Source organism: Crinia signifera, chromosome 12 (genome assembly GCF_055691185.1).
Source record: "Crinia signifera chromosome 12, ASM5569118v1, whole genome shotgun sequence".
Lineage (NCBI taxonomy): Eukaryota > Metazoa > Chordata > Amphibia > Anura > Myobatrachidae > Crinia > Crinia signifera.
Window position 1 is genome coordinate 88,853,883 of NC_139228.1, and position 14,962 is coordinate 88,868,844.

The 14,962-nt window shown below is 51.6% G+C and overlaps 1 protein-coding gene across 1 annotated transcript in view; it reads left to right on the plus strand.

Moving 5' to 3' along the window:
- Window positions 1-8,272: 8,272 nt before the first annotated feature.
- CCDC9B (coiled-coil domain containing 9B) overlaps window positions 8,273-14,962 on the plus strand; it is a 37,368-nt gene continuing 30,678 nt past the window's right edge. The window contains exon 1 of the mRNA XM_083166532.1: window positions 8,273-8,402. The gene's annotated coding sequence lies outside the window, so the exon portion shown is untranslated. The remainder of the gene's footprint in view (window positions 8,403-14,962) is intronic.

Consider the following 14,962-nt stretch of genomic DNA (forward strand, 5'->3'; position numbering starts at 1 on the left):
AGGCGGCTGCTGCTGCTCTGCCTGTGTGTACACTGTATGTACTGTACTGTATCAGAAGGGAGCACTGGGGGCCAGTCTCAGGTGACAGGTGGGGGGCATAGCCATACACTGAATGAAGGCATGTGAGCCGGGACAAGCTGATAAATGGGCCCCTCAATGTCTCTCATGATCACTATTACACAGTTACAGAATCCCCAAAAAGGATTTCCTTTATCTGGTATATTTATAAACCTAATGGGAAACGGTCATTTGGTCGACAGTCATTAGGTCGACACCATAAGGTCGACATGGGTCTAGGTCGACATGAATCTAGGTAATTTAGTTTGAGAGGTCATAAGGTCGACACAAGCATTAGGTCGACAGTCAAAAGGTCGACATGGGGGTTTTCACGTTTTTTTTGAGCCAACATGTGCCAACAGGCGGTATTTCATGCCCTACCATCCACTAGGGCGTGGAGGTAGAATAAAATAGTGTGTAACGACGCGGTGCTACGTTACAGTGTCCATGTCAATTGTGTCGACATTCGGGTAAAAAAAAATGAAAAACCCCATGTCGACCTTGCCCATGTTGACCTAATGCTTGTGTCGACCCAATGACATGTTGACCTAGACCCATGTCGACCTTTCAGTATGTCGACCTAATGACTGTCGACCAACTTGCTGTAGACCAAATGATCCACACCCAACCTAATATGGATGGAGTTCGGTACATTTTGGATCTGGAAATAAGGGGACGTAGTTATCTTTGTTACATTCAGGGGGGTTGCATCAAATGTAAAAATGGGAGCGCTGTACTTTGCTTAAATCTACATGAATATGGCCTTAATAAACACCGCTATGCAACCAGTGGCTGATGTAACCCCTGCCTGCATTATCCCCCCCCCCCTCAACGAAGAGGAGGGGGACCACCGTTACGGGGTGCCATTAGGCAATCCTTTGCCTGGACAAATCTACCTGACAGAGTCCATTTTAACATGGAATTCAATGGGAAAAAGGGGTCCTCTTCATACCCCTACTATCCAAGTGGGCATGGAGTTGGATATAAACCTGTGGCGAGCGTAGCGAGCCACCGAGCCCGAAGCGTGGCGAGCGAAGCGAGCCCCGCGAGGGGACGGTATTCTATGTCCCCTCGCGGGGCTCGCTACGCTCGCCACGCTTCGGGCTCGGTGGCTCGCTACGCTCGCCACAGGTTTATATCCAACTCCATGCCCACTTGGATAGTAGGGGTATGAAAAGGACCCCTTTTTCCCATTGAATTCCATGTTAAAATGGACTCTGTCCATTTTAACATTGATTCCTATGGAAAAATCGGGTCATCGCATCGCATCGCATCCGATGGTCGCATGCGATGCGATGCGATGTGCCCGATCCGACCCGATTTAGAAATCGGGCGCCCGGATAACTCATAAGTACCAAATACAGCAATATAATAATGTGGTATGTCCCGTAATATGTAACCACCACCTCAGTGACTCTAGCAGGAAATATGTATATATTGTGTATTTTATTATCTCCGCTTGTATGTTATTATATGACACGCATTGATATGTAACCTTTTATTGTTATGTTCACGCCCGCTGGTCTGAACAAATTCTGTTGGTCACTGGTTTCTGTCTTAAGCCCAGAGCTGTCCGTCACCAGCCAGCCCCCTGATGAAGTTTTTTTACAAAACGCTTTAGAGCTGGGCTTGGTGACGTCAGCTTGCTGTGTGCCGGCCTCCCCTTGCCGCCTCTGTTCCTGTCAGGACCATTGATACACCATGTCCCGCTATTGTGAGTCCAGCGGTTGATTGTGTATGTCCGCAGTGCCCCGGCTGGTGGTAGGAGATTTGCCTGGCTTGCTATTATTGCACCTTATGGTAACCAGCCCACAGCTGTTTTATTCCCAGTACGAGTACATATTGGTTGCACCTAGGGATGCCAATCCTGGGGCATTTTTTCAATCCCGGGATCCGGGATTGAAAAATGCTCAATCCCGGGATTCCCGGGATCCCGGGATTGGCATCCAAACCAAAAAGCCCATTATTAGCATTGGACCCACCCCGGCCGACCCGCACATCTACTTACATAAGGAATCGGCGGGCGGCCGGGAGTGGGTTTGGAGGTGCACGGTGCCTCCCGGCAAGTGCACCTCCAGGTGGGCGGAGGCAGGCTGGCATGCAGGCGGGCGGCGGAGAAGAGGCGGGCAGGCGGAGGCAGGCCGGCGGGTAGGCGGGCGGTCACTGGTGACGTGTGGCCTGCGCAGCGTGACCTCTACTGTCACGCTACGCAGGCCGCACGCCGGGTCAGCTTGCGGGAACAGCCGGGCAGCGTCTGAGCGAGTGCTCAGACGCTGCCCGGCATTAGACTGCGCATGCGCAGTCTAATCCCGAAATCCCGGGATTGGATACTCCAATCCCGGGATTGAAATCCCAGACTTTTTTAGGCCAAATCCCGGGATCCCGCCGATCCCGATCCCGGGATTGGCCACACTAGTTGCACCGGAGCATTTGTGTGCTTATTAAACTCTCAGTTTTACAATATGGAGCGCTCCTCTTTTGCTTTATTTTAACAGACGTCTATTTGGGATGAGGTCAAAATCCCGACTGTCGAAATCCCGACTGCCGCAATGCCGGCACTTTGTACCTCTATGGTCCACGACACCTATAGAGGGAGAATAAAATAGTGTGGTGTAGATTGGGACTTGGTGTACATTTTAAGGGTCGGCCATACCCAGAGGCGTGCAGAGTGCCACATGCCCCCCAGGCCGGTATGACTAGCTACTGGCTGGGCCGCTGTGTGCATCTTGCACACGCTGACGCAGCCCAGCCGGCCATCACCGCCGCAGCCGTCAGCCACCTCCGTGTGTTCAGCACAAGCTTCCTGGCCGCACGAAGTAAGGTGACGGCCTCTCCCAAAATGGCCGCCGCCTTATAGGAGACAGACACTAGAGGTACAGCTATACCTCTAGTGTCTGTCAGAAGAGAACAGTGCAGCCAGCGCTACCCGGAAGTGCTGATTCGGGTAGCGCTGGCGCGCTATTTAAATGGAACCCCTTGGCGACGAGCATGTACCCTGGCTCTCCACTGGCAAAGAATCCCCATGGTAAGAAAGAAACACCTGGCAAGAAGCATGTAACCCCTGGCAACAAGCGATATAGGTAAGCAGCATTAATATGGTATCATTATTTAGTTTAATGGGCATTACGTTATTGGCATTATGCTTAATGGGCATTATGGCATTATGTTTTATGGGTATTACCTTGTTGGTATTATGTGTAATGGGCATTATGGTGATGGCATTATGTGTAATGGGCATTACGGTGTTGGCATTATGGGCCTTATTTTGGTTCATTCTTTCTGACAAAATCCTTCTTAGATGGACAAAACCATGTGCACTGCAGGGGGGGCAGATGTAACATGTGCAGAGAGAATTAGATTTGGGTGATTAATTTTGTTTCTGTGCAGGGAAAATACTGACTGCTTTATTTTTGCACTGCAATATAGATCTCACTTTGAAGTAAAACCCCACCCAAATCTAATGCTCTCTGCACATGTTACATCTGCCCCACCTGCAGTGCACATGGTTTTGCCCATCTAAGAAGGATTTTGTCAGAAAGAATGAACCAAAATAAGGCCCTATGTGTAATGGGCATTTCGGTGTGTGGCATTATATGTAATGGGCATTAAGGTGTGGCCAGGGCCGGTGCTAAGGTGTCCGGCGCCCTCCTGCAAACCATCATTTTTGCGCCCTTTCACATTGCCATTGCAACAAGCTGCAGCCCGATTGTGGGAGCATATGCAACATGCGATCCTATGGAGGATCTTGGGTGCATGTACATGTATGCATACATCATCTCAGTGCTGTGTCCACAAAATGTTGCAGGCACTAAAGGTGCCAATACACGCTGCGAGAATTGCATACGTTATGGGCTAGATCGCATCGCACGGCATGCATGCAATGTGTGTGCGATGTGATCCAAAAGCAGTACAAAAGTATGTGCAGCACTCGTGACTGAGGGGGAAAGGAGGGGAGAGAAGGAGGAGATTAAAGAAGAGGGGAGGAGATAGAGGGGGCGGAGTGTTGAGGACTGGCAGCGGCACTGGCCCAGGACACTGAGAAGAGGGAAGGAAGGGGAGGTGGTGCTGCTACCAGTTCATCATTTGATTGGCAGCTGACAGGCGCAGGGAGCAATGGGTAGGGGGCGAATCCAGACATGACATGTCATCCAAGCATTCGCAGACAGCGCTACATGCCTCAGCGCAAGTGTATGGAAGTAAGAGGGGGCAGGTTGCAGGAGGAGGACAGTGTGTGCGGGGTGCAGGGAGCTGCTCAGCTTCTCCATACTGCCGTCTGCTGTCAAACAGGCGCTGCGGGCGGCGTGCAGGAGGCAGTGACAGTGAGGGCTGAGGCAGCTTTAGCAGAGCAAGGAGGGAGACAGCGCCTTTTCAGCATGGCGCCTCCCTGCTTTGCAGGAGCTGCTGAGTGGGTAGCGCCGGCCCTGGGTGTGGCATTATGTGTAATGGGCATTACGGCGTGGCATTATGTTGGATGGGCATTACGGTGTGTGGCATTATGTTTAATTGGCATTACGGTGTGTGGCATTATGTTTAATTGGCATTACGGTGTTGGCTTTATGTGTAATGGACATTACGGTGTTTTTAACTCATGATCACTATCACACAGTTACAGAATCCCCAAGAAGGATTTCCTTTATCTGGTATATTTATAAACCTAATGGGAAACGGTCATTTGGTCGACAGTCATTAGGTCGACACCATAAGGTCGACATGGGTCTAGGTCGACATGAATCTAGGTAATTTAGTTTGAGAGGTCATAAGGTCGACACAAGCATTAGGTCGACAGTCAAAAGGTCGACATGGGGGTTTTCACGTTTTTTTTGAGCCAACATGTGCCAACAGGCGGTATTTCATGCCCTACCATCCACTAGGGCGTGGAGGTAGAATAAAATAGTGTGTAACGACGCGGTGCTACGTTACAGTGTCCATGTCAATTGTGTCGACATTCGGGTAAAAAAAAAATGAAAAACCCCATGTCGACCTTGCCCATGTTGACCTAATGCTTGTGTCGACCCAATGACATGTTGACCTAGACCCATGTCGACCTTTCAGTATGTCGACCAACTTGCTGTAGACCAAATGATCCACACCCAACCTAATATGGATGGAGTTCGGTACATTTTGGATCTGGAAATAAGGGGACGTAGTTATCTTTGTTACATTCAGGGGGGTTGCATCAAATGTAAAAATGGGAGCGCTGTACTTTGCTTAAATCTACATGAATATGGCCTTAATAAACACCGCTATGCAACCAGTGGCTGATGTAACCCCTGCCTGCATTATCCCCCCCCCCCCCCCCCCCCCTCAACGAAGAGGAGGGGGACCACCGTTACGGGGTGCCATTAGGCAATCCTTTGCCTGGACAAATCTACCTGGCATACTTCTCGCTGGCAATTGAATTCCTACCATAAACTCAAAATACAGCGATATAATAATGTGGTATGTCCCGTAATATGTAACCACCACCTCAGTGACTCTAGCAGGAGATATGTATATATTGTGTATTTTATTATCTCCGCTTGTATGTTATTATATGACACGCATTGATATGTAACCTTTTATTGTTATGTTCACGCCCGCTGGTCTGAACAAATTCTGTTGGTCACTGGTTTCTGTCTTAAGTCCAGAGCTGTCCGTCACCAGCCAGCCCCCTGATGAAGTTTTTTTACAAAACGCTTTAGAGCTGGGCTTGGTGACGTCAGCTTGCTGTGTGCCGGCCTCCCCTTGCCGCCTCTGTTCCTGTCAGGACCATTGATACACCATGTCCCGCTATTGTGAGTCCAGCGGTTGATTGTGTATGTCCGCAGTGCCCCGGCTGGTGGTAGGAGATTTGCCTGGCTTGCTATTATTGCACCTTATGGTAACCAGCCCACAGCTGTTTTATTCCCAGTACGAGTACATATTGGTTGCACCTAGGGATGCCAATCCTGGGGCATTTTTTCAATCCCGGGATCCGGGATTGAAAAATGCTCAATCCCGGGATTCCCGGGATCCCGGGATTGGCATCCAAACCAAAAAGCCCATTATTAGCATTGGACCCACCCCGGCCGACCCGCACATCTACTTACATAAGGAATCGGCGGGCGGCCGGGAGTGGGTTTGGAGGTGCACGGTGCCTCCCGGCAAGTGCACCTCCAGGTGGGCGGAGGCAGGCTGGCATGCAGGCGGGCGGCGGAGAAGAGGCGGGCAGGCGGAGGCAGGCCGGCGGGTAGGCGGGCGGTCACTGGTGACGTGTGGCCTGCGCAGCGTGACCTCTACTGTCACGCTACGCAGGCCGCACGCCGGGTCAGCTTGCGGGAACAGCCGGGCAGCGTCTGAGCGAGTGCTCAGACGCTGCCCGGCATTAGACTGCGCATGCGCAGTCTAATCCCGAAATCCCGGGATTGGATACTCCAATCCCGGGATTGAAATCCCAGACTTTTTTAGGCCAAATCCCGGGATCCCGCCGATCCCGATCCCGGGATTGGCCACACTAGTTGCACCGGAGCATTTGTGTGCTTATTAAACTCTCAGTTTTACAATATGGAGCGCTCCTCTTTTGCTTTATTTTAACAGACGTCTATTTGGGATGAGGTCAAAATCCCGACTGTCGAAATCCCGACTGCCGCAATGCCGGCACTTTGTACCTCTATGGTCCACGACACCTATAGAGGGAGAATAAAATAGTGTGGTGTAGATTGGGACTTGGTGTACATTTTAAGGGTCGGCCATACCCAGAGGCGTGCAGAGTGCCACATGCCCCCCAGGCCGGTATGACTAGCTACTGGCTGGGCCGCTGTGTGCATCTTGCACACGCTGACGCAGCCCAGCCGGCCATCACCGCCGCAGCCGTCAGCCACCTCCGTGTGTTCAGCACAAGCTTCCTGGCCGCACGAAGTAAGGTGACGGCCTCTCCCAAAATGGCCGCCGCCTTATAGGAGACAGACACTAGAGGTACTGCTATACCTCTAGTGTCTGTCAGAAGAGAACAGTGCGGCCAGCGCTACCCGGAAGTGCTGATTCGGGTAGCGCTGGCGCGCTATTTAAATGGAACCCCTTGGCGACGAGCATGTACCCTGGCTCTCCACTGGCAAAGAATCCCCATGGTAAGAAAGAAACACCTGGCAAGAAGCATGTAACCCCTGGCAACAAGCGATATAGGTAAGCAGCATTAATATGGTATCATTATTTAGTTTAATGGGCATTACGTTATTGGCATTATGCTTAATGGGCATTATGGCATTATGTTTTATGGGTATTACGTTGTTGGTATTATGTGTAATGGGCATTATGGTGATGGCATTATGTGTAATGGGCATTACGGTGTTGGCATTATGTGTAATGGGCATTTCGGTGTGTGGCATTATATGTAATGGGCATTAAGGTGTGGCATTATGTGTAAAGGGCATTACGGCGTGGCATTATGTTTGATGGGCATTACGGTGTGTGGCATTATGTTTAATTGGCATTACGGTGTGTGGCATTATGTTTAATTGGCATTACGGTGTTGGCTTTATGTGTAATGGACATTACGGTGTTGGCATTATGTGTAATGGGCATTATGGTGTGTGGCATTATGTTTGGGCATTACGGTGTGGCATTATGTTTCATTGGCATTACGTCTGTGATGGCTTTATGTGTAATGGGCATTACCGTGTGTGGCATTATGTGTAATGGGCATTACAGTGATGGCTTTATGTGTAATGGGCATTACGGTGTGTGTGGCTTTATGTGTAATGGGCATTAAGGTGTGTGGCATTATGTGTAATTAGCATTACGGTGTGTGGCATTATGTGTAATGGGCATTACGGTGTGTGGCATTATGTGTAATGGGCATTACGGTGTGTGGCATTATGTGTAATGGGCATTACGGTGTGTGGCATTATGTGTAATGGGCATCACAGTGTAAATTTTTGTAACGCGCATTCGGCGCGCACTTTCCCCGTTTCTGTTGTATGTGTGGGGGGAAGGATTGTTTAATCCTTGCTGCATACTAGAGGGGAGAGGATAGGGTGGTGAAATGATGGCGATGGTGATGGGCCACTTGCTTGTGTTGCCACTCAGGCTGAAAGTTGCCAGCCAGCCCCTGGCCATACCCCTTTGCAAATTGGTGTTTGAGACTGCAATCTAGCACTGATTTATTCCACCTTTTTCTATTCTCTCTCTCTCTCTCTCTCTATAGGTCCACTGTGCGGTATGCGTGTCCTTATGCTAATCAGTAGCGGAGGAGAAGTTTGCGGTCAGGAATCCGGTCCCTCTGCCCTCGCCGGCTGTCTACCCACTGGCTGTGTGCTGTCTCTGGAGTTTCCATTAAAGCCTGTGGGATTAATGCCGCTGCTTTCTCCACCCGTGTCGGCGTAGGGCAGGTGAACGCTAATGTCCGAAGGTTTGGGCACCAAGAAGGGGTGCTAAGGATTAGGCTGCGGAGTGATGGGGTTAGGCACCAAGAAGAGGGGTTAGGATGCGGGGTGGGGTACGGTGGTGTCAGGCACCAAGAAGGGTTAGGGTGTTTTAGGGTTAGGGTCAGGCTGCGGGGAAAGAGGTTGTGCAGTAGGGGCTCCTGTCTGGATTTAAACTATTGGGATGCCGGGGTAAGTCCTGTGATCGCCAGCATCCTGAGCTAAGGCCCCTGGGATGCCCTATGTACTATCCCGTTGTACATACCACACTCTCAAACACTGACTGCACCGCCACCACGTTGCGCTGTTGGTAGTGGGGGGCGCGCAGTGGGGTGTGCAGGAGGAAGGGGTGCGCAGTGGGAGGGGTGGGCAGGAGGAGGGGGCGCGCAGCGGGTGTGAAGGAGGAGGGGGCGCGCAGTGGGGTGTGCAGGAGGAAGGGGCGCGCAGTGGGAGGGGTGGGCAGGAGGAAGGGGCGCGCAGTGGGAGGGGTGGGCAGGAGGAAGGGGCGCGCAGTGGGGTGTGCAGGAGGAAGGGGCGTGCAGTGGGCGGGGTGGGCAGGAGGAGGGGGCGTGCAGGAGGAGGGGGCGCGCAGCGGGTGTGAAGGAGGAGGGGGCGCGCAGCGGGTGTGAAGGAGGAGGGGGTGCGCAGTGGGGAGGGGGCGCGCAGCGGGTGTGAAGGAGGAGGGGGCGCGCAGTGGGGAGGGGGCGCGCAGCGGGTGTGAAAGAGGAGGGGGCGCGCAGTGGGGAGGGGGCGCGCAGCGGGTGTGAAGGAGGAGGGGGCGCGCAGGAGGAGGGGGTGCGCAGTGGGTGTGAAGGAGGAGGGGGCGCGCAGTGGGGAGGGGGCGCGCAGAGGGTGTGAAGGAGGAGGGGGAGCGCAGTGGGGTGTGCAGGAGGAAGGGGCGCGCAGTGGGCGGGGTGGGCAGGAGGAGGGAGCGCGCAGCGGGTGTGAAGGAGGAGGGGGCGCGCAGTGGGGAGGGGGCACGCAGCGGGTGTGAAGGAGGAGGGGGCGCGCAGTGGGGAGGGGGCGCGCAGCGGGTGTGAAAAAGAAGGGGGCGCGCAGTGGGGAGGGGGCGCGCAGCGGGTGTGAAGGAGGAGGGGGCGCGCAGGAGGAGGGGGTGCGCAGTGGGTGTGAAGGAGGTGGGGGAGCGCAGTGGGGAGGGGGTGCGCAGCGGGTGTGAGGGAGGAGGGGGCGTGCAGTGGGGTGTGCAGGACTCAGGAGGAAGGGGCGCGCGGTGGGCAGGAGGAGGGAGCGCGCAGCGGGTGTGAAGGAGGAGGAGGCGCGCAGCGGGTGTGAAGGAGGAGGGGGCGCGCAGTGGGTGTGAAGGAGGAGGGGGCGCGCAGTGGGTGTGAAGGAGGAGGGGGCGCCCAGTGGGGAGGGCAGAGCTGTCGCGCGTAGTTTCCGCTGCTACTCTACCGTCTACTCTCTGGCGGTTGCTGCTGCTGCGCTTGGAGGAGGAAGTTGCCTGTAAGTGTGAGCTGCCCCGGTCCCGGTGGTTGCGGCTGCCCCGGTCCCGGTGGTTGCGCCTGTAAGTGTGAGCTGCCCCGGTCCCTGTACTGTCCAGTAACTACCTGCCCCGCTTACAGTCCGAACCCTGTGGCCGGAGGGTCGCTGTGATACATGCGGCCCCCATGTGCTGTGTGTTACCAGCGGGCGCGTTACTGGCCGTGTCCCTGCAGCATGGGGTGTCCTGTGCATTACAGCAGGGCTGCCCGGGGACACACGGGCCCCTTATCCGGGCATACTCCTATAGTGTGTGTGTGTGTGACATGGCTGTGCTCCTATAGAGTGTGTGTGTGACATGGCTGTGCTCCTATAATGTATACCTGGTGTGTTACATGGCTGTGCACCTATAATGTGTCCCTGGTGCGTGTGTGTGTTACATGGCTGTGCACCTATAATGTGTCCCTGGTGTGTGTTACATGGCTGTGCGCCTATAATGTCCCTGTGTGTGTGTGTTGCATGGCTGTGCTCCTATAATGTGTCCCTGTTGTGTGTGTGTGTGTGTGTGTGTGTGTGTTACATGGCTGTGCGCCTATAATGTCCCTGGTGTGTGTGTTGCATGGCTGTGCTCCTATAATGTGTCCCTGTTGTGTGTGTGTGTTACATGGCTGTGCGCCTATAATGTGTCCCTGATGTGTGTTGCATGGCTGTGCTCCTATAATGTCCATGGTGTGTGTGTTGCATGGCTGTGCTCCTATAGTGTGTCCCTGGTGTGTGTGTGTGTGTGTGTGTGTGTGTGTTACATGGCTGTGCTCCTATAGTGTGTCCCTGTGTGTGTGTGTTACATGGCTGTGCTCCTATAATGTATCCCTGGTGTGTGTGTGTGTGTGTGTGTGTGTGTGTGTTACATGGCTGTGCTCCTATAATGTGTCCCTGGTGTGTTACATGGCTGTGCACCTATAATGTGTCCCGTGTGTGTTACATGGCTGTGCTCCTATAATGTGTCCCTGGTGTGTGTGTGTTGCATGGCTATGCTCCTATAATGTCCCTGGTGTGTGTGTGTTGCATGGCTGTGCTCCTATAGTGTATCCCTGGTGTGTGTGTGTGTGTGACATGGCTGTGCTTCTATATTGTGTGTGTGTGTGTGTTACATGGCTGTGCTCCTATAATGTATCCCTGGTGTGTGTGTGACATGGCTGTGCTCCTATAATGTCCCTTGTGTGTGTGTGTGTGTGTGTGTGAGACATGGCTGTGCTCCTATAATTCCCTGGTGTGTGTGTGTTGCATGGCTGTGCTCCTATAGTGTGTCCCTGGTGTGTGTGTGTGTGTGTGTGAGAGTGAGACATGGCTGTGCTCCTATAATGTGTCCCTGGTGTGTGTGTGTGTGTGTGTGTTTGTTACATGGCTGTGCTCCTATTATGTGTCCCTGGTGTGTGTGTGTGTGTGTGTGTGTGTGTGTGTGTGACATGGCTGTGCTTCTATATTGTGTCCCTGGTGTGTGTGTGTGTGTTTACATGGCTGTGCTCCTATATTGTGTCCCTGGTGTGTGTGTGTGTTACATGGCTGTGCTACTATAGTGTGTGTTACATGGCTGTGCTCCTATAATGTGTGTGTGTGTTAGTTACATGGCTGTGCTCCTATAATGTGTGTGTGTGTGTGTGTGTTAGTTACATGGCTGTGCTCCTATAATGTATGTGTGTGTGTGTTACATGGCTGTGCTCCTATAATGTGTGTGTGTGTGTTAGTTACATGGATGTGCTCCTATAATGTGTGTGTGTGTGTTAGTTACATGGCTGTGCTCCTATAATGTATGTATGTGTGTGTGTGTGTGTGTGTGTGTGTGTTACATGGCTGTGCTCCTATAATGTGTGTGTGTGTGTGTGTGTTACATGGCTGTGCTCCTACAATGTGTGTGTGTGTGTGTGTGGGGGTGTTACATGGCTGTGCTCCTATAATGTGTGTGTGTGTTACATGGCTGTGCTCCTATAATGTGTGTGTGTTACATGGCTGTGCTACTATAATGTGTGTGTGTTACATGGCTGTGCTCCTATATTGTGTCCCTGGTGTTTGTGTGTGTTACATGGCTGTGCTCCTATAGTGTGTGTGTGTGTGTGTGTGTGTTACATGCTGTGCTCCTATAGTGTGTGTGTGTGTGTGTTACATGGCTGTGCTCCTATAGTGTGTGTGTGTGTGTGTGTGTGTGTGTGTTACATGGCTGTGCTCCTATAGTGTGTGTGTGTTACATGGCTGTGCTCCTATAATGTGTGTGTGTTACATGGCTGTGCTCCTATAATGTGTGTGTGTGTGTGTGTGTGTTACATGGCTGTGCAGAGTAGACCTATATCCTGGGTGTGAGGAGTGCTACAGACCGGCATCACTTTTATAGCTCCCGGAAGTCCCCTTATATGTATATTTGGGTTGCACTTCTCTCCCATTATTACATATACTCAGGCTTCCTGTCACAGGATAATTGTCTCACCGATGACCAGATGCACTAAGCTTGAAAAGTGATAAAATGGAGAGTGATAAACTATCAGCCAATCAGCTCCGTACTATCATGTCACAGGCTGTGTTTGAAAAATGACAGTTAGGTGCCGATTGGCTGGTGGTTTATTACTCCATTTATAATTTTTCACGGCTTAGTACATCTCGTCCCTAGTCTTAAGCAAGATGTTCTAAAACACGTTCCAGGGTTTAAGTAAATCCATATCCTAGCACAGATGGTTTAATCAAATTGGCAGAGGCACCAAGCACGTCCCCTGTAGCCATTCCTGGATATACTTACTACCTGGATGTAGGTGTTTTGTGGACAGAGTGGTAAGTGTATTTTGTGTGTGTGTGTGGGGGGGGGGGGTTCTGCTCCATGTGAAATCACTTGCAGTTCCACCTTCTTGCTGGGGTGTTACTGTCTGCTGTGGTACTTTCAGCACAGTCTGTTGTAGAAACAACAAAGCAGAGAGGGACACCGCAGGCAGGAAATAGGAACTGCAAGGCATTTACAAGGTGCAGAGTGTTATGGTGCCCATACACATATGCGATGTCCAATCACATCTTATGGTGCTCAAGTGCTTTTATCTCCAGCACCTGCAATGTCACATCGGGTGCTGGAAGAGGGCAGGCGACGCACCGCAGCCCTCCTGCTAAACGACACCGCCTCAAGCTCCCCAAAATGCCGCCAATCGCATTGCGAGTGATCGCATGTAGTCAGAAATCACATGCAAACCGATAAATATTATGTTCAGCACATAATATCTATCGATGCGAGACTCGACTGGGCAGACCTGCGCTTTGCGTTGGGTGACACATTTGACGTGCATACAATCCTTCCGTTTATCGCACAGATGTGGTCAAAATCGAAGGGTTGAATGCAATATCGCCCTAGTGTATGAGAGCACCATTAGAATGAACAATATACACCAAACGATTAAGGACAGGCAGTGCTGGTAGTAGACTTTTGTACAGACATTCCTGTCCTTAAGTGCCCATACACAGCACAATTATTGTATGCAATTTGGAGTAGATTGCATATGTTTTTGCAATGCAATGGGATGCTATCTAGTACAATAAGTATGTGCAGCATATACTTTTTGAACTGTCCGATGATACAATATGTGCGCGGGGAGCACGCATCTCATCACAGCCGGCAATTGTACCGTGTATGGGCACCTTCAGTCCTCAAGGATAAAGGTTCCCATACACCAGGGATGGGGAACCTTTGGCCTTCCAGCTGTTGTTGAACTACACATCCCAGCATGCCCTGAAACAGTTTTAGTATGGCCAAAGAGCAAAACTGTAGCAGGCATGCTGGGATGTGCAGTTCAACAACAGCTGGAGAGCCAAAGGTTCCCCATCCCTGCCATACACGATACAATTGCTGGGTATGAGAAAATGCTCCCGGGCACATCCCATCGCACCGCTCAAAAAGTATATGCTGCACATACAATGCGATCTAGTCCATAACGCATACAATCATTTTACTATGTATGGGCACTTAATAGTCCAGGTTTTATTGATCTCCATTCTTGAGCACAGGTGATTTAATTAGTACTTGAGTTATTTTCATTTCCCCATGATATAGCCTAAATATCACTAAAACCTGTTAGTGTTCATTGAGGACTGAATAAGAGAGGGCCTGTTACAGTACATATAGGGGGAGGTTCTGGTTGGTTTGCAAAAGCAAGCTCCTTCGTTAATGGACAAAACCATGCTGCACTGAGGGTGGGGCAGATGTAACATGTGCAGAGAGTTACATTTGGGTGGGGTGTGTTCAAACTGAAATATAAATTGCAGTGTAAAAATAAAGCAGTCCGTATTTACCGTGCACAGAAACAAAATAACTCGCACAAATCTAAATCTCTCTGCACATGTTACATCTGCCCCACCTGCAGTGCACATGGTTTTGTCCATTAAAGGAGTTTGCTTTTAGAAACCAACCTAAATCAATCCCATAATGCATTTTTAGCAAAGTGTGAGCAGGATCTGTCAAAGGCAGAGATGGGAGAGAAGTTACATGTATGGGTCAGGGTTGCCGACTTTCCCGGAATGGCCGTGAGTCTCCCGAAAAACGGGCCCCCCTCCCGGCCCCCCGGAAGGGTGGGCAACCCTCCCGGATTCAGGGGGACCCCCCTGCACCCCGGATCGCGGCATTAAATTGCCGCAATCCTCGGGTCTCAGGAGGGTGCGGAGCTAAAGGACACAATCAAGTGATTTTAGCCCCGCCCCCTCCACGGAGATCCGTGAATTCGGCAGTTTGCCATCATGGGGCGGGGCTTAGTGACGTCACACTTAAGCCCCGCCCCCTGAGCGGCTGCTGGAACTCTACTCTCTGGGCTTCTCCCGGAGAGGAGAATTATAAAGTCGGCAACCCTGGTATGGGTACATACTAGACTACATGTGTACTCAGCGAGGTCATGCATGCCGGGAACTGGCATTGGCAATTGCATGCAGGCTTGCAGATACCAGGAGCGCTTTCTGCAGAATTACCCTCTGTAGCGATGTCCTCTGAGCTGCGCGTACAGCCGACTGAGGATGCCACTGACAACGTGCAGTAGTGCACATTGTCAGCCATATAGAGCATACACACACTG